The sequence below is a fragment of the Portunus trituberculatus genome, chromosome 21 (genome assembly GCF_017591435.1).
Source record: "Portunus trituberculatus isolate SZX2019 chromosome 21, ASM1759143v1, whole genome shotgun sequence".
Classification (NCBI taxonomy): Eukaryota; Metazoa; Arthropoda; class Malacostraca; order Decapoda; family Portunidae; genus Portunus; species Portunus trituberculatus.
The window spans coordinates 7817485-7837484 of NC_059275.1; the positions used below are offsets into that span (position 1 = coordinate 7817485).

Here is a 20000-nt window from a genome sequence, read left to right on the forward strand (position 1 = left end):
TTGGCCAGGTGTGCTGTGTCCCTCTCCATCCTCCCTCCTCTCCCTCTCCCTTACCTCTTCACCTGCCGCACCTCCGTCAGTAGTTCAGCGCCCTACGATAGTCACCCTTAAGAACAGGCGGTGTAGAGGTTATTCTTGAACGAAAGAAAGAAAAAAAAAGAGAAAGTGCTTGAATGAAGAGGGGAAGTGAAATAATGGAGAGAAAGATGGGTAAGGATGAGGTGAGGAAGAAGAGAGGAAGGAAAGGATTGAAAAGGGATGGAAGACATGGAGAATATACCATAGAAGAAAGGGAACAAGGAAGAGGAGAAAACAAAGAAAGGAATAGAGAAAGAGAAATCACGATGTAAATGAGCAGATGAGGAAAAAATGAAAAAAAAGGAAAGAATAAAGAGGAAAAAGAAGTGACTGAAAAAGAGGAAGACGAAATATAGGAAAGAAGAAGAATAGAAGAGATAAAAGAATGGATGAAGAAACAGGAAGTAAACGCTGAGTTGTAGTGTGGAGAGGAGAAAGAAAGGGTTAGATAGGAGGGGGGAGGAAGGAGGGGAGAAGTGGGGAAGGAAGGGGAGATGGGAGGGGTAGAGGCGGCCTGAACACCCAGCACATATTTACGATTATCTTATCAGGGGGCTCAAAAGACAGCGCCGCCCTCCTCGCTCCTTATCCTCCTCCTCCTCCTCCTCCTCCTCCTCCACTCTCTTCATTTTTATCTCTCTCCTCCCACTTTTTTTTTCTTCTTGCGTCTCTCATTCACTCTCTTCTCTCTCCTGTTCTTTTTCTCTCAGTCTCCTCTCGTCTTCCTTCACCCTCATGTTCTCCTTCCTCCTCCTCGTCCTCCTCCTCCTCCTCCTCCTCCTCCTCCTCCTCCTCCTCCTCCTCCTCCTCCTCCTCCTCCTCCTCCTCCTCCTCTTCCAAAGCAAACGTCAAACAGATGTTGTCACGCTAAACAAAGTGACACATTCTATTTGTTTTGTCACTAACGCTAAACGTGATCACATGAGAGAGAGAGAGAGAGAGAGAGAGAGAGAGAGAGAGAGAGAGAGAGAGAGAGAGAGAGAGAGAGAGAGAGAGAGAGAGAGAGAGAGAGAGAGAGAGAGAGAGAGAGAGAGAGAGAGAGAGAGAGAGAGAGAGAGAGAGAGAGAGAGAGAGAGAGAGAGAGAGAGAGAGAGAGAGAGAGAGAGAGAGAGAGAGAGAGAGAGAGAGAGAGAGAGAGTCAGATAATCTTCAAATCAGGGTCAATGGCCTCGTAATTTACTCTGTGTCGTAACTTTGCCACAGCGTCGTAATCTCCACAACTTACCAAGCGGGGAGTGTAAAAAAAAAAAGTTGCATAAAAAGTCTGTGTAAAAAAGGTTGGGATTTACGTGACTCTTGCCGCCCACGCCGCCTTTACTTGTTGACTGGCTGGATTTAGTCACAAAAAGTAAGGCAAGGCTCAAGGTGTTTTATTCCTAGTTTTGTTCTTACTTTTATGATCTGCTACATGTTCACCCCTTCATTACTGGGACACATTTTTTACCTTGAGATTTTGTGCACGGATAGAACATTTTATCAATATTAGGTAGGGTATATGGAGGTCAGAAGATTAATGGTCACAGTTTTCACTATTTTAATACCCTACATAAGTTTCTGAAGCTGTATAAAATCACCAAATAGTAAGCAGAATGAATATGGAAACGCGTCATGGTACTGAAGGGGTTAAAGGGAAATGCTGAGTTTGATGGTTTGTGTTTTGTAATTCTTTGGTTGGAATCTCGACTATAATATATCCTTTTCTTTTTCATTTTCACTGCAAATTTTCAGACAATCTCAAACTTTTCTTTCATGTAAGTTTTGGAACGAGTTATGAGGAAATTGAGTTGTTTTTTTCAATTCTTAGTGGAAAAACTATAATTATTTCACGTTTTTATTTCATATTAGTATTTTTGTTTATTTTGAGTAATTTTATCATATCAATAATTGATCTGAAATCCATCCTTTAGTCTCTTCTTCAGTACCAGGACGCGTTTTCATTTTCATTCTGGTTGCTATTTGCCGATTTTGTACTGCTTCAGAAGCATTATATTGGTATTTGAATAGTGAAGACTGGCCGTTATTCTTCTGACCTCCATAGACCCTTTCTAATGTAATTAAAATCGTCTAATCATACCCAAAAAAATCAAAGTATAAATGAGTCTCAGTAATGAAGGGGTTAAATTGCTTGCTTCACCACACTAGTCCAATCAAAACAAAAGTATCGAGGTCCCTGAGATGAGAACTTGACTCCACTAACGCAGTCTTCCTCCAGCCCTGACCCAGAAAGTGACGTACCTTGCAGCCCAGCCTTACTTCATACCGAGGCTCACCGCTTGCTTTGTTAACCCAGAATGCTTGGCTGTGGTGTTCCTCGGGGGAAAGACAACACCGACTAAGTTGCCTCAAGAGTGTGTCAGCTTCATTGGGTCGGTTTACACTTAGAAGGAAGACTCAATCCTTTCAGAGTCAGTCAAAACAATCCATTGCCTTAAAGTATTATTACAAAAAATATTTACAAAGCTATCTGCCAAAATTAAAGACACAACAAAATAAAATCTCTTTGGTGTGGGTTTTCCTTTTGTTTGAGCTTGATACAATTATCTCATGAAAGTTTACTGCACATGCTTCAAAGACATCGCAGACAGACAAAGATGTGTCGGAACAATTGAATTTTTCAGTACCTGTATACATAGTTTTACTACTGTACTGTAGGAGTCAAGTATAACGTCATTCACTGAGCAGAACCTTAACCTCTTCAGTACTGGAACACATTTTTACATAGAAATTTGTTTACGATTAGACCATTCTATTTACATTAGGAAGGGTCTATGGAAGTCAGAAGATTAATGGCCACAGCCTTCACTATTCTAATCCCCCACGTGAGTTTCTGAAGCTGTATAAAATCACTAAATAGTATGCAGAATGAATATGTAAACGCGTCATGCTGCTCAAGGTGTTAAAGCAGTAAATGGAACACTTTTTACTAACATATTAACCATTTCTCTTATTCGTTTGTGTTTTTCTGTCCATAAGGAGTAACAAGCACCAAGAATCTAGCTGCTACTTTGCTGCGGCCCTAAACAAAGCTGTACTCACTGAGGAATAACATAACAATGGAAAAACACACGTGACAGTCGCCTTATTAAACGTCAACCATCCAAAAATCATAATCTCTTCAAAGCTAATAAGTAAACCAGACAAACTTCAAGTGCTTTCATCCCTCAAAAACTACGCTTACGTAGAAACACATGGGCGGCAAACGGTCACTCACTCGCCAGTCACACGGGAGGAACGCAGCGGGTAAACTTGGCGCAAGCTGTGTAAACAAGAGAGTAACTCCGTGAGACACCCAATCCGCGGAGGAAGGCGGAATTCGGGCGAGGGTAGACGGAAAATAAGCGAAAAGTCAGTGTTGTGACGATCCTGTATATCTAGACTAAGTATGGCGGGCGTGGGAGTAACTGTTGCTGGAAGGAGAGTGTGAGAGTGAGAGAAGTGGGAGACTCTTGTGTGTGGTCCAGTGATGGGAGAATGTTGGAATAGGGAAGGTGAAGTGAAGTGATGGGCAGGTGTGCTTTATGGGTGAAGGTGTGTGTGTGTGTGTGTGTGTGTGTGTGTGTGTGCTTGTGAGGAATAAGTGGTGGGAGTGAGAGGGAATGATTGGTGTGAGAAAAAAGGAACGCTGCATGAGAGAGAGAGAGAGAGAGAGAGAGAGAGAGAGAGAGAGAGAGAGAGAGAGAGAGAGAGAGAGAGAGAGAGAGAGAGAGAAATGGATACTCAAGAGTGAACGAGCGAGTGAGTAAGTGAGTGAGTGAGTGGTGGGGAAGTGTTCTGGGGAGTCAGGTTCTCTCTCGTCAGGGCCTCATCAACATCCCAAACAGTCGTGCGGCGGTCTGATAACAGAAAGGCGGTGCATGTTTCCTTCGCTAATACACACACGCCTTCCTTTAGTTACATTCCCGAGGCCTGAGCGAAAACACAAACTCCACTTCCTCGCACTGCTGTAAAGTTTTCCTGTTTGGCGTTTGTTGCTAGTAAATCTGACAGTCTTTGGGGTTTCAGGAAGTAGGATCCGCCGTCGCGTCTTGGAGTTGTTGTGCGTATGTCTCGCTAGCAGGAATTAGCTTTAGGAAAAGTACGAAGTCGCGGAACAGCAAGGAAACAACAGAAACAACCTCCTTCTGTGCCACGTCTTGTGTTTACATCAGGAAATGCCGCAGATTCCAAGCTGTGCAGAGGACACGATTCTTGCCTTTCTTGTTCTCTTCTTCTATGCTTTTTTTTTTTTTTACTTGTTCTCTGTCTTTTTTATCATCTTATCATTTGCAGAGGGATTTGTGCGCGTTGAGTCTCTTTACGCGAGTTTTGATGTTTGCTTGTGTTGTTACTTCGCTTCAAACGCTCACTCTTTATACTCTTTTACGGCTTATCACGCTCCTCAATCTCAGCTCTCCTCGGTTCTCGTCCAAATGTTTTTTACCTCTTGTTCTTTACCGGTGTCGTCGTATCTGCCGCCGCGTGTCGTTGTGCTATCTGCGCCCCGCCTCGTTCGTCACGTCCGCCGGTGAGTGTCGCCTCCACTTCTTTGTCACAGCGCTCAGTGTTGCTCGTATAGTCCTGAACAAGGGTGAGAGTCGTGTTTACCTGGACGCCGCCCTTGTTGCTACCCGGTGTCCCTCCTTCAGCGGCGGCGAGGCGGGTCTTATCTGAGCTAGGTGACCCGCGGGACCAGACGCGCGGGAGCCTCTGACTGTCACCCGTCCCTTGCAGCGTGTGTGTTCCCTTCACCCAGCCAACGCCCCCCTACTCTCCTCTCCTTCTCGGTCCTGTGCGCTCCAGTTAGTTCCCCGTCCGCACTTTACACGTCAGGTAGCGCCACTTCTACTGCTCGCTGCCTCTTCACGCGTCAGGCAACCACTTCCCACTCCTGTACACGCCAGTTACCTCCCCACCCTCCTCTTTCCCCCTGTAGTCCCTAAATATCTCCCTCTTCCCCTTCTTGTACGCCCTAGTTAGCTCCACCTCCTCTCTACACTGGTTAAGTCACTCCCTCAGCCCCTGTCTCGCTCTCCCTCCAAAGCCAGGTCGCGATAGGTGGTAAGTGGTCATAAGCCGCGAAGGGAGCCACGCCCGCCCCGCCGATCAGTCCCCGTCAGCGTATCAAAGCGGGATAAGTGATGAGGCTTTGTACCTTTTTGTCGCGGGGATCAGGTGTCCGCGCGAAGACATTTACCCCCTTCCTAAAGCGCCAATCAACGTGAGGCTCCAGGCTGCGGGCACACGGCGGAGAAAAAGTGATAGATAAAGGAGAGAGGAAAGTCCATCTAGCCGGGACACCTGCGAGAGAGTGAGACCCCACCAGACACCTCGGAGCCCGGACATCTTCCTCCTCCTCCTCCTCCTCCTCCTCCTCCTCCTCCTGCTGCTGCTGCTGCTGCTGCTGCTGCTGGGACACTGATAGCACCTGATGGTCACGTGTGCAACAACCAGGCCAGACACACACACACACACACACACACACACACACACACACACACACACACACACACACACACACACACACACACACACACAGTGGTTAGCACGCTCGACTCACAATCGAGAGGGCCAGGTTCGAGTCCCGGGAAGCGGCGAGGCAAATGGGCAAGCCCCTGTTCACCTAGCAGTAAATAGGTACGGGATGTAACTCGAGGGGTTGTGGCCTCGCTTTCTTGGTGTGTGTTGTGTGTTGTGGTTTCAGTCCTACCCGAAGATCGGTCTATGAGCTCTGAGCTCGCTCCGTAATGGGGAAGACTGGCTGGGTGACCAGCAGGTGCCCGAGGTGAATTACACACACACACACACACACACACACACACACACACACACACACACACACACACACACACACACACACAGTTAGTTCAATGACACAAGAGTAACAAAATGATATACTAGCAAAATACATACATAGAGTCATACTCCTTTCTCTCACTGCTTTACTACTTTTCATCCATTTTAACGGTGCTCTTTGAAACTTCCGCCTTCTTTTGTATTTCCTCTTGCCTATGACCTAAATTCTTTCAATGGAGAGGTTTCAAGAAGACTTAATTTTGCATATGCTCTCGATCAGTTCTCCTTAGGGACTAGTATCTTTTATGGGCCTTTTTTTCGCTACTATTTCCCATTTTGGTATCGTTAGCAAGACCCCCTTAAACCCTAAAGACCCATCGGATAAACAGAAGGACGATAGCCTGTGATAAAGCAACAGAAACTAGGAAAAATTCACCAGACTCGATGATAGAAGGGTAAACAATTTAAGATGAAAGGATCAGCGCTATCAGATCAAGGAAAAGAACTCGCCAAAGAACCAAGAAATGCTACCAGACAATACCAGAAATTTGAAGAAATATATGAATAAATAAACACTAAAAGCAATAAAGAAATATATCAAACTGACTATGAAAGGAACATATCCAAAAGAAAAATAACTGAAAAAATATATCAAACTCACGATAAGAGGAACATGACCAAAAAAAAAGGAAAAGAAAAGAAACAAAGAGAAATACATCAAACTTACGATAGAAGGAACATAACCATAAAACAAATATATCAAGCAAAACCAAATAAGAAAAAGAAAAAGAGAAAAAAATATAGCAAACTCGCGATGACAGGAACATAAAATTAATAAAAGAAACACAAAAAAAAAAAAAAACTGAAGAATTTATCAAGCTCAGGATAAAAAAAAAAGGTAAACTGGAGAGGAAGGAACAGATGAGTACTATTGGTTGCCAGACACCGTATTCTTGCTATTCTTTATTATGAGGTCAGGTGAGGCAATTACAGATAGAGGGCACTGCGATAGGACGGAGGCGTGACAGCTACTCACGTACACCACCACCACCACCACTACCACTACCACCACTTCATGATAGCAACACAACTACACCAGCATCATCACCACACCGCACGCCACATGATAGCAACACCACCAGGTAAGTAGAAATGGCTTTATATTCATAGCAACACCACCAGGTAAGCAAGATTCCAATACGAACTACAGGTAACATTTTGAAGGTAAGATTTATAGCAGAAGGTAAGTAAAGGCAGGTAAGTAACATTATCTCTCAAATGGCTTTATATTTTGGTTATACAATTGCTCAGGTGTGTTATTTGCTAATCAAGGAGATAAAGGCTTGTTGGACGCAATAAAGGGGAGTTAAAGGATGGCGATAAGGGGACGGATAAGGGAGGTATTAAGGAAAAAAAAGTAAGGTAGCAGGAAAAAATCAAAGGAAGATGGATTAAGGATCAGGTGATTACGGATATGAAAATAAAAAAAAAAGGTTAAATTATGAAAGACGAAAAGAATAACGAGAGAATAGTTTAGAAAGAAAGATAAATAAGGAAGAGGTGAATTATAAAAGAACAAGAAGATTAAGAAAGAGAGCAAATTAAAAGGAAAAAAAAGGAAGGGAAAATTGTCTCAGTTATCACTCTCTCCCTCTTTTCTTCTTCCTTTTATGCACGAAAGAGATAAAAGGAAAAGGAAGGAAACATGAATGCGGAGAGGAAAAGAAGGTAAAATAGAGAAGGGAAGCAAGAGAGAGAGAGAGAGAGAGAGAGAGAGAGAGAGAGAGAGAGAGAGAGAGAGAGAGAGAGAGAGAGATCTTATAGCTATCAATCCATTTCCATCTTTCTTTTCACTGTTTAGAAAAAAAGGCGAAAAAGAAGGAAAAAAATGATCGTGAAAAAGAGGAAAGAATGTCAAAATAAAGAATAGAAGAGAAAGGAAACGTTTTAGTTCTCATTACGTGACAAAATAGTTCCCATCAGCCCTTCCTCTTCCTTCTCCCTCTCTCCTTTATCTCTCAGTTCACACACGGGAGACAGATGAAAGGCTAAAGCAAACACAGAGAGAGAGAGAAACTGAGAAACTGCCCTCTTTTGCTACTGGTCCAGAAAGAAAGGACACGTTAAAACCATACAGACTTTACGAGACACCTGAGGAAACCGCTTCTCTCGTGACTCGGAATGGCACAGGTTGGTAACGGGAGTGAAGCAAGAGTCAAGTGAGGGTCGTATTCTGAAACACTTTACTCTCCCACCACAGCTGATTTCTAGCCACAGAGATGACTATAGACGAGTTCTGATGAGAGTATTTCCTTCTAATAATGCAGAAATCACGTTAATTTGTCCTTACAACCATTAAAACACCCAGAGAAACACTTTACTTTCTCACCACGAATGTTTTCTAAAATGGGCTTTTTTTGTTTTCGTATCTTTGTGGCCTTGGTCTGTTTCTCTGGAACAAAAATAAGATAAAGAAGAAAAAATGTCTTTCAAGAACCGTTCACACCTTAAGAAACAAGCGAATAGAAGATGAACAATAACTAAGGGGATAAATATCTAATTATACAAGAAACAAAACACGCAAATTTGACTTTATTAAACGTAAACATTTTTTCCTTTGTTTATAATAACTCTAATAGTAAATCTTTGACTTTTGCTGCTTTGACATCGACTGGAAACAGAGAATACGTAACTTAAATGCAAAAATAGAATGAAAAGTCATCAATACTAATTACTAATGTGTGTGTGTAACTTAGGACTTTCTATTTCTGGCCCCGCTGAAACTCAATATACGTCTCCATGTGACAAGATTTCTATGAGGGAATGAACGCGCAGAATAAATAAATACATAACGAACGCAAAGAAAGTCACGACCAAGAACTTTCTATCTTTACCTACACCGGAAATGTTTCTACGTACGTGTGTCAAAATTTCTATAAGGGAATGAACTTGCACATATGTGTCAAAATCAGGCAGACTTTCGTTAAATTTAGGACAATGACGCTGCACTTAAACATTTGAAGGGTCCGTGTGTGTGTGTGTGTGTGTGTGTGTGTGTGTGTGTGTGTGTGTGTGTGTGTGTGTGTGTGTGTGTGTGTGTGTGTGTGTGTGTGTGTGTGTGTGTGTGTGTGTGTGTGTGTGTGTGTGTACATGTGTGAAGGCTACGTGTGTGTGTGTGTGTGTGTGTGTGTGTGTGTGTGTGTGTGTGTGTGTGTGTGTGTGTGTGTGTGTGTGTGTGTGTGTGTGTGTGTGTGTGTGTGTGTACGCGCGCGCGCTGATAAGATCTATAAACCCTCACCTGCCTCTGTACCGTCAAGAGGTTAATTATCAGCGGGTCTGGGAGGGGCTGGTACATTCTCACCTGCGCTACCTGGGCAAAGAAACTCGGCCACGCTCCACCCGCCACTCGGCAACACAGGCACACTCAAGATACAGTCATGGTTAGGTTAGGTTAGGTTTGGTTGAGTAAAGTAAAGCAGAGTTAAGTAAAGTTAGGTTAGGTTAGGTTAGGTTAAGTTAGGTAAGGTTAAGTTAGGTAGGGGTAAGTTAGGTTAGATTAGGGTAGTGTAGGGTAGTGTAGGGTATAGGTAGGTTAAGTTAGGCTAGACTAGTTGAGGTTAGGGTAGATTAGGTTCCATTATGTTAGGTTAGGTTAGACTAGGTTAGGTTATAATAGGTTAGGTTTAGGTCACATTAGAGTGTTCCTAATAGTACAAATGTAACCACAAACACTAAGGACACCTTGTGGGGGGGAAGAGAAAAATAAGGATACAAATAAAGGATACACTGGAAAGGACTTGTTTTGGTTTGAAACACGAAACACTTCACTTCCTCCTGCTCCTGCCTCGTGCCTCTTCCAACAGTCCCGCCACCCACCATCGCCTCCTCAGCCGTCCCCGAACACCCACCCACTAAAGGAAAAATATAAAAAAAGTGCCGTTGAGGTTGTTTTACTCTTGTTATGATTTGGTTTGGTTGTGTTTATGGTTAGTGAATAAAATTAATCTTTGAGAAAGAGAGAAAAAAATATAGTACTGAATAAGTGTGTGTGTGTGTGTGTGTGTGTGTGTGTGTGTGTGTGTGTGTGTGTGTGTGTGTGTGTGTGTGTGTGTGTGTGTGTGTGTGTGTGTGTGTGTGTGTGTGTGTGTGTGTGTGTGTGTGTGTCAAGGAGACTGGCTGGCGAAAGGTAAATAGATATAGGAAAAACCTTGCTTTATTTTTTCGCTTCTACGAAAAAAAAAAAAAAAAAATATATATATATATATATATATATATATATATATATATATATATATATATATATATATATATATATATATAAAAAGAAAAGAAAGAAAAGTTGGTCAATTTAGTGAAAAACTGCCGTGAGAGAGAGAGAGAGAGAGAGAGAGAGAGAGAGAGAGAGAGAGAGAGAGAGAGAGAGAGAGAGAAAGCTGTCTTCCTCCATTATATTGCTTCATTTATTATATAAACTTATCTTTCAATGGTAAGTTGTTTTTTAATCTTATCTTAACGATGTTATTTAGACATGCGGCGCCACTAAGCAGCCAGTGAGGCAGTCAGTTAGTCAGTGAGGCAATCAATCATTCAATCAATCAATCATCTTATTTTCAACCCTCTCACTCTCCTGTCAATAACACTTCCTTTTTTACTCACCACAATAGTAACTGCCTCGTTTAGTTTAGCAGGTCACTATTTTTTCCTCACTCCATCTCTCGTTTCACTTTTATCCTCTTATTTTTCCTACACTCTTGTTTTTTTTCTTTTTTAAATGTTCTCTACGTATACTATTTCTTATCTTTTATTGTCTCTCCTTTCTTTCTCTCTTTATCTATACTTCATAAGTCACTCTCTCTTTTCCTGCTTCTTCTTTACATCTCCTCCTCTTTCTTATTTCTTCCCTCTCACTTTTTTTCTTTTTCTCTTTCCCATCACCATTAATTCCCATTCTTACCTTTCTTTTATCTCTTCCCATGTTCCATCTCCCCTTAAGCTCTTCATCCCATCTCAACTCCATCATTCCCCTTACTGTCCCATCATCACCTCTCTCTCTCTCTCTCTCTCTCTCTCTCTCTCTCTCTCTCTCTCTCTCTCTCTCTCTCTCTCTCTCTCTCTCTCTCTCTCTCTCTCTCTCTCTCTCTCTCTCTCTCTCTCTCTCTCTCTCTCTCTCATCTAACCTCTCTTTATCATTCTCCTACATTCCATCACCCCTTCCCTATCTTCCCATCTCCTTTTTCTCTCATCCCTTCATCAACTCTTCTCTCCTCTCTTAACCTCTAAACTCAAGTCTTGTACCAGTCTCCCTCTCCCATCACTCCTCCTTTCCCCTCTCCCCTCTCCCCTCTTCTCTCTCCCGCCCTGTGCAACGTAACACGGCCATCTGAGGGGAGGACATGAGTGTGTGTCACCTCATGCTCCTCATCCTCAGCCTCACACGACACAGAAACACGAGCCTCAGTTGACTCAAGGATAAAGGACATAAATATCGCTGACTCAGAGGATCATGCATAACTCACCGCTGACTCACGGTATCCTCACGCTATTCCGCATCTGCTGACTGACTCACGACCCCCATTCGCTACCTGCTGAGTCAGAGTAAGAGGGTGGGTGTATCCATGTTGACTGACTCATGAGACCGACTGCTGACTGCGCTAGGTGAGTAAAAAAGAAGCCTGGGGTGTTTAATTGTTGTTGTGATTCATGGTAATGTGTAAAGTGAGAGTAAAAGATTCACGTCCCAGGCTGTGATTTCATGAGTCACGCGTAACTCATCTCGTGGGAAGCAAGGATTGAGAGGGAAAAATGGTGCTAAGAGGAAAAGGATACAGCACACACACACACACACACACACACACACACACACACACACACACACACACACACACACACACACACACAGAGAGAGAGAGAGAGAGAGAGAGAGAGAGAGAGAGAGAGAGAGAGAGAGAGAGAGAGAGAGAGAGAGAGAGAGAGAGAGAGAGAGAGAGAGAGAGAGAGAGAGAGAGAGAGAGAGAGAGAGAGAGAGAGAGAGAGAGAGAGAGAGAGAGAGAGAGAGAGAGAGAGAGAGAGAGAGAGAGAGAGAGAGAGAGAGAGAGAGAGAGAGAGAGAGAGAGAGAGAGAGAGAGTATAAACACCTTGACGAAGACCAATTGGCACACTAACAAGCACAAGGTCAAGGGTAACATACACACACATTTTTTCTCCTTCCTTATCTGGGCGACACTGTGACCGCCCCGTACCGCCCCGCCCCGCCTCGCCCCGCCCCGCCCCGTCACGCTTTGACACCATTGCAGCACACCACAACCTGTCGCCAGCGGGCATTGGCAACGCTGGTGGTGGTGGTGGTGGTGGTGGTGATGGTGGTGGTGGTGGTGAAGAATTATGATTAGTATTAGTAATGGTAGTTATGAGAGAGAGAGAGAGAGAGAGAGAGAGAGAGAGAGAGAGAGAGAGAGAGAGAGAGAGAGAGAGAGAGAGAGAGAGAATGTTAGGAATTTGTGAGTGGTAGTGGTGACGGTGGTGGTTGTAGTAGTGTTGGTGGTAGTGGTGGTGATGACGGTGGTGGTTGTAGTGGTGGTGGTGGTGGTGAGCGGCAGTAATAATCTTTTTTACGAGTGCCGTAGAAGGGAAAGGAAGAGAGATAAAAGGGAAGAGAAAGTAGGAATAAAAAGATAAAAGTAAGAGCTGAACAAATTTATACACTAAAAAAATAAACAAATAAGAAATATAGATTAAAACTAAAAAAAAAAAGTAGTGCAGAGGAAGCAAACATTGATAATAAGCAACGCACACACACACACACACACACACACACACACACACACACACACACACACACACACACACACACACACACACACACGAACAAAACTCGTGAGTATATCTAAAAAAAATATACATTGCAATCCTGTGTGTGTGTGTGTGTGTGTGTGTGTGTGTGTGTGTGTGTGTGTGTGTGTGTGTGTGTGTGTGTGTGTAATTCACCTCGGTCGCCTTCTGGTCACCCAGCCAGTCTTCCCCATTACGGAGCGAGCTCAGAGCTCATAGACCGATCTTCGGGTAGGACTGAGACCACAACACACTCCACACACCGGAAAAGCGAGGCCACAACCCCTCGAGTTACATCCCGTACCTATTTACTGCTAGGTGAACAGGGGCCACACATTAAGAGGCTTGCCCATTTGCCTCGCTGCTTTCCGGGACTCGAACCCGGACCCTCTCTATTTTGAGTCGAGCGTGGTAACCACTACACCACGCGGTGTGTGTGTGTGTGTGTGTGTGTGTGTGTGTGTGTGTGTGTGTGTTTTCACTGATCTGCTGCAGCCAGACGTTACCCTACGGAACGAGCTCAGAGCTCATTATTTCCGATCTTCGGATAGGCCTGAGACCAGGCACACACCACACACCGGGACAACAAGGTCACAACTTCTCGATTTACATCCCGTACCTACTCACTGCTAGGTGAACAGGGGCTACACGTGAAAGGAGACACACCCAAATATCTCCTCCCGGCCGGGGAATCGAACCCCGGTCTTCTGGCTTGTGAAGCCAGCGCTCTAACCACTGAGCTAACGTGTGTGTGTGTGTGTGTGTGTGTGTGTGTGTGTGTGTGTGTGTGTGTGTGTGTGTGTGTGTGTGTGTAAGTGTGTATGCGTGTGCCTGTATATATTCAAATCGCAACACATATCAAGTAACCAAGTCATTATTATTGCAGTGTCCTTTACAGCTACACCAAATCTAATAAAACTATCAGTAGGCGAACACAACACTTTATATGCTTCGCGGGACCAAAATAAGAATAAAAAGCGATAGAAAAATAAAAAAAGAAGGACAAGAATAATGAGTAACTCTAGTGTAACGTAATCCGGCAGCCACCGCATCACCGTACCAACAACGATGATAATGACAACAATATACTCTTACAACGAGGCATTTCCTGCACATCCGCGGCGGGTTATCAAGAGGCAGGAACGAGAGGAGGAGGAAGAGTAATAACAGACGCAGTGAGTATTTACGAACAAACACTACTGCTAATGAACACTCTTAGTCACTGTTCTGCATTCTGTTTGCTTCACGCTCTGTTCACTCAAGTTGGTATTAATTCTCGTATAAAAATTGCAAACTGATGGGAATTTTAAGACGTAACGAGAACTCAAGGGCATAATCTCCTAATGAACACTCGCCTATGCTTCTCTTGGTCACTCATCCAATTTAATTTAACTTATTTTTTCTCACCAAATAAGACGTTGATGTTAATTGGCAAATACAGGACGGCAATTCACGCGCAAATATTCCTTGTCTCTTGGTCTCGGTCAGTGAATACTTCATACGAATCTCTTCTACATCATATTTCCTTTACAATGCTATCCTTTTAATTCAAGCAAGTCTTATTTTTCACATCGAATAGCAAACTGACGCTAACTTACAAAACATTAACAATCTATTAATAAACAACACTAGTCACTGAATATCTGTCTTGGTCTTAGTCATTCTATAAAATGCTTCATGTCTGCTTTATATTCTGTTTGATTTAAATATTTCTTATCTGACCATCATAACGTTAGAAGACAGGAGGCAAGGTAAAACACACCATACACCACACACCACAGTCACACATCATCACATACCTTCTCTCCTTTACTCAGGTTTTCCAGCACCACCGCAGCATTTCCTACCTGTCCACCACCGTCACCATCTATAAAAAAAAATAGAATAAAACAGAGTTAATGCAGAAAACTGGGATCTTTTATGTTTGGAGGTCGCCACTAATTTTCAACCAAATTTTCATCATTAATATAGTTTTTGGTGCTGAATACGAATATGACATTCATTTTCTCGAGAAATGAAAGATAATTACACAAAAAAAAGGATTTAATGCGCACTACCTTGCGACGCGCATTAATTCATGCAATAGTAATTAACGGGCGCAACAATACACAGTCGGGTGTCACGCGGCACGTTTGAGACGACCGTGGACAAGATGGATGTGAACTACAACTTGCAGTGGTTATTTACCAATATTTTGACCGAAGAAGACGCTGTCAAATTTCTGCAGAACTTTAATATCATAGAAAAGAGAAAAGGTGTAAAAGAAACATCAAATGATAATTAAAAGACAAACGAAAGTGTATCGTGGATGTGTTACAAGAGAGCTTGCCGTGATAAAGTTTCAGTGAGAAAAAACACTTGGCTTGATGGCAGTACCATTCCATTGAAGAAAATCATCGTCTTCATTTATTCCTGGGCAAAAGAGTATTCCAGCATTAAATACTGTGAGGACGAATTGAGGATATGTCGCGCTACTACAGTTGATTTCAACAATTGCCTAAGAGAGGTGAGTTAACCTAACCTAACCTAACCTTACCTAACCTAACCTAACTTAACCTAACCCAACCCTAACCTAACCTAACCTTACCTAACGTAATCTTTTTAGATATGTGCCTCATCTCTACTCGCCGCCACTACACCTATCTTTCATTTCTCGAGAAAATGAATGTCATATTCGTATTCAGCACCAAAAACTGTACTAATGATGAAAATTTGGTCAGAAATTAGTGGCCACCTCCAAACATAAAAGACACGAAAACTGGCAATCAATCAAATGGGCCTCTTTTGTTATATTTTTTGTTGCCCTTGGCCAGCTCCCCCTCTTCCATTAAAAAAAGGAAAAAATCATCTGTCGATACTTGAATCACTTCCCTTCAGCTATCCACACCATAAATCTCCTCCAAAACTAGACTAGACCTTAGAAACCACGTTCTTATATAAGTGATTTATTAACAGAACAAGTCAGTCATTACCAGACCATGTGTGGAGAGATTAAATTAGTAACATCTTTTTTTTTTATGTCATGATTGAGTTTCTTTATTAATGCTTTTCTCCATGGAGACAATTAATTACTCATATTTTTGTTGCATAAACTTGGTGGATTATTATTTATTATCATGCTGGCACACACACACACACACACACACACACACACACACACACACACACACACACACACACACACACACACACACACACACGCCTAATTCAAATTTAAACAGTGGAGGCAAAATTAAATCTATAAGTAAACACACACACACACACACACACACACACACACACGCACTTTAACATATCTCATCATTACTGGGACACATTTTTACCATGAGTTTTATGTACAATTTGACAATTTTATTTACATTAGGAAGGATCTATGGAGGTTAGAAGATTAATGGCAAGAATCTTCACTATTATAATCCCCACATAAGTTTCTGAAGCTGTACAGAATCACCAAATAGTAACCAGAATGGATATGAAAATACATCATGGTACTGAAGAGGTTAAGTCTTCTATATACGCAGGAGAAGATGTGATTTTTTTTTTGATGCGTGGATGTTTTAGGATGTAATATAACGTAATGTAACTTTGATGCGGCCGTAATGTGCATTTATAATTATTTCTACGTTTCTATTGGTTATGTGCAGTATGTGGCCAGTTTGTGGTGTCTTATGTGGATATGTGGATACAGAATGTGGCTGAAATGTAGGTACGAAGCAGTGGTATGTGCGATGTGGTATGTTATGTAGATGTTGATGTGTATTGTGGGAATATGTGGCTATGTACGGTTTGAGGTATGGTTGTGTGATGTCATGTGAGTTTATTGACTATGTAGTGTGGCATGAAGTTGCTGCATGTGGTGTGATCATAACCTTGTATGTGGTTTTGTCCATATGTGGTGTGAAATTAAAACATCTTTAAAATCATATGTTGACTGTGGTGAGAAGGTAACATTGCAACATGGAAAACTATTGTGAGTGTATTCGTATGTGACTTGCATGTGACTCGTGTCTTAAATACTCCTATGAAACACTACGTAATATTGGCGAGTGGGTGAGTGGCGAGTGTAATGAGCTATTTGTCTCTGCAGTATGTGGCAAGAGTGTTATGTTCGTGGCATGAGGCGAGGTTGTCATGAGGTGAGTCTGTAATGTGCTATGTGGCTGCGGTTGTGCTGTGGTCGAGCTGTGGCATGTGACAAAGCAACCGCCACGGCACTCATACACACAGATACTCCTTGCAACATCTTACCTGTGATTATATACACATTTACCTGAGATACCTGCGTTCGCGTCCCTGCACCTGGAACACACCTGGGAGAACCTCACCTTCAAATATCACGACTAATTACAAAACAAAATGAAGGGGGAATTGAATATAACACACCTGACTTAATCTCACCTGTCCCTGCTGTTAATTACCATGCACAGGTGAGCGGGAGAGGTGCTTAAGGTGTAATGAAAGGTAATGGCAGGTAAAGAAACGGACGGAGTATGCAAATAAGGTTCAAACTCCCGGGCCATAATTTGTCTTGCGAACACTTAACGTTAGAAGGGAAGGTTATACGCGTGTCCGGTTAACTGTCAGGCGCCCGGACGTGTGTGTGTGTGTGTGTGTGTGTGTGTGTGTGTGTGTGTGTGTGTGTGTAGTTTCTTAGGTGAAAGTTATTCTATGCTCGAGTATGTAATGAAGAAGAAGTAGGAGAAGTATTTGTGGTGGTGGTGGTTGTGGTGGTGGTGGTGGTGATAGCAGCAGTAGCAGTAGCAGCAGTAGCAGGTAGTAGCAGCAGCAGTGGCAGCAGCAGCAGCAGCAGTAGTGGTAGTAGCAGCAGTAGCAGCAGCAGCAGCAGCAGCAGCAGCAGCAGCAGCAGTGGTGGTGGTGTGGTGTAGCAGTAGTGTAGCAGTGCAGCAGTAGCAGCAGCAGCAGCAGCAGCAGCAGCAGTGCAGCAGCAGCAGCAGCAGCAGCAGCAGCAGTGCAGTAGTAGCAGTAGTAGTAGTAGTAGTAGTAGTAGTAGTAGTAGTAGTAGTAGTAGCAATAACAGCAATAGTAGCACCGACACCGACATTCTCACCACATCAATTATCATCACCACAACAACCACCACCACCAGCACACCACCACCACCACCACACCACCACAACTTCCACACAAAAGGAACATTAGTAGTAATCACTGTGTCGTATTTGGAATTCCCATGTCAATGTATGGTGATGAGTGGTGTTGCTTGCCTGGAACAGGAGCGTGCGGGGCGGCGGCGGTGGCGGCGGTGGTGGTGGTGGTAATGGTGGTGGTGGTGGTGGTGGTGGCAGGTGTTGTACATTCCAGGGTGAAGGTATGAAGAGAAGGTGGTGGTGGTGGTGGTAGTGGTGTGAGGTTTATGAGTGAATGGAACGTGAGTTATGAAGCTTCTCTCTCTCTCTCTCTCTCTCTCTCTCTCTCTCTCTCTCTCTCTCTCATCATTATGTTACTAAGAGAGAGAGAGAGAGAGAGAGAGAGAGAGAGAGAGAGAGAGAGAGAGAGAGAGAGAGAGAGAGAGAGAGAGAGAATTGATGGTGACATGTAGCTCAAATTAATTTCAGGAAACCTTGAGCAACATACATAATGACTAACATCCGAGGAAGATACCTGTAATGTTATATGTGTGTGTGTGTGTGGGTGTGTGTGTGTGTGTGTGTGTGTGTGTGTGTGTGTGTGTGTGTGTGTGTGTGTGTGTGTGTCCGTTCATTTCAGTGTTGCATAATTCTTCGCGTAGTCTCCCTTGCTTTCGTGTGGCCAAACTTTGCGAACCGGTAATGTGATTTATTTGAGTGTGTTGGTGGCGATGACAGAATACTAAAGAGGGAGAGAAGACCACCGTGTTTGTGTGTGTGAGAGAGAGAGAGAGAGAGAGAGAGAGAGAGAGAGAGAGAGAGAGAGAGAGAGAGAGAGAGAGAGAGAGAGAGAGAGAGAGAGAGAGAGAGAGAGAGAGAGAGTGAGAGTGTGTGTGTGTGTGTGTGTGTGTGTGTGTGTTCAGATTCACTTTTCCTCCCCGCCCCTACACCTTGCCGTAATCTCGCACGTGCAATGCAACAAGTAAGGAATCACCTCCATTGTGTTCTCCTTACCGCAGTCATATTGGAGCTCAATTGACGCTGAGCACGCGAGATGAGAGAAAAAACTGGAAAAATACTCATCTCTCTCTCTCTCTCTCTCTCTCTCTCTCTCTCTCTCTCTCTCTCTCTCTCAAATAACACACTTATACCAGGAAAAATCTCTTTGCATCTCTCTCCAGAAGATCCTCCCGCCCGGCAATCTAGACAGGGACAGACACAAACCTAAACCCTTCCCGCCCTTTGCCTTCACCCTCCTCCTCCTCCTCCTCCTCCTCCTCCTCTTCCTCCTCTCTATGCTGGTCCTCTTACTGCGCCTCGTCTTCAATACAGATTCCGACGGCGAGTGTTTAAGTTTGGAAGGCAAGGCTGACGTGGAAGTTATTTACCAATAAAAACATGTAATCTGCCTCAGAATTACAAATCAGTTGCTCTGAGAGGCGGGTACAGCGCCGTATCATTAAGCCGCACACCTCAGGCACCTCTAAGTACGGGTTGGTTGCGCAAATACATGGGAGGAAGGGATGGTTGGAATGGTCGGCTGCCACATAAGCTTTCTGCAGTCACCCTTATTCTAGTTTCCCGCTGCAGGGGTTCCCGGTGAAGAGGAGAGGAGGGGATGGTGTGTTTGTGTGTGTGTGTGTGTGTGTGTGTGTGTGTGTGTGTGTGTGTGTGTTGGTTTGTTTATTATTTACAAAAGAACGTAAAGTACACTAAAGAAAGGACGAGGTAGCGTTAGAGCTGATGGTTCTGACAAGGCTTTTTTTCATTGTCTTGATTCATGGTGGTGTTAAGTTAATGATCTTTAGAAAACGTTCAATAATTTATTACAGATCTTCGAAAAAAAAAAAAACTTATTTTATTTTCTTCCAGCTATGTTAGTGTCAAAGCTATATCTTATAATAAAATCGTATGTATATTTCTTTCTTTAGATATATTAATATCAAGAAAATATAAAGAAAAAGTTTGCTATTTAGTTCTTCATTAGTTTTTAAAGAGATCATAAAGAAAGAGACGTTTGCCTTTAGTTTCTCCGCTTGGCTGTGCTGGCGTTGAGGGGAAGCTGTACACAGGAGCAGAGAGGCAGTTGGCGGCTTAGCAGGTGAGGAAGGCAAGGTTAGTCAGGCGCGGCGGCTCCTCTGTGTTCTAAAAGACTCAAAACACCCGATAATCCTGCACCGAAGTGACAAGTGAGTAGGACGGCGATAAGCAGAGAGTGATAAGCAGCGAAGGAGT

The 20000-nt window shown here is 43.3% G+C and overlaps 1 long non-coding RNA gene across 1 annotated transcript in view; it reads right to left on the reverse strand.

The window, feature by feature from the left end:
• LOC123507134 overlaps window positions 1–14498 on the reverse strand; it is a 71470-nt gene extending 56972 nt beyond the window's left edge. Inside the window, exon 1 of the long non-coding RNA XR_006675593.1 lies at window positions 14478–14498. This is a non-coding gene — a long non-coding RNA (uncharacterized LOC123507134). The remainder of the gene's footprint in view (window positions 1–14477) is intronic.
• Window positions 14499–20000: the final 5502 nt, after the last annotated feature.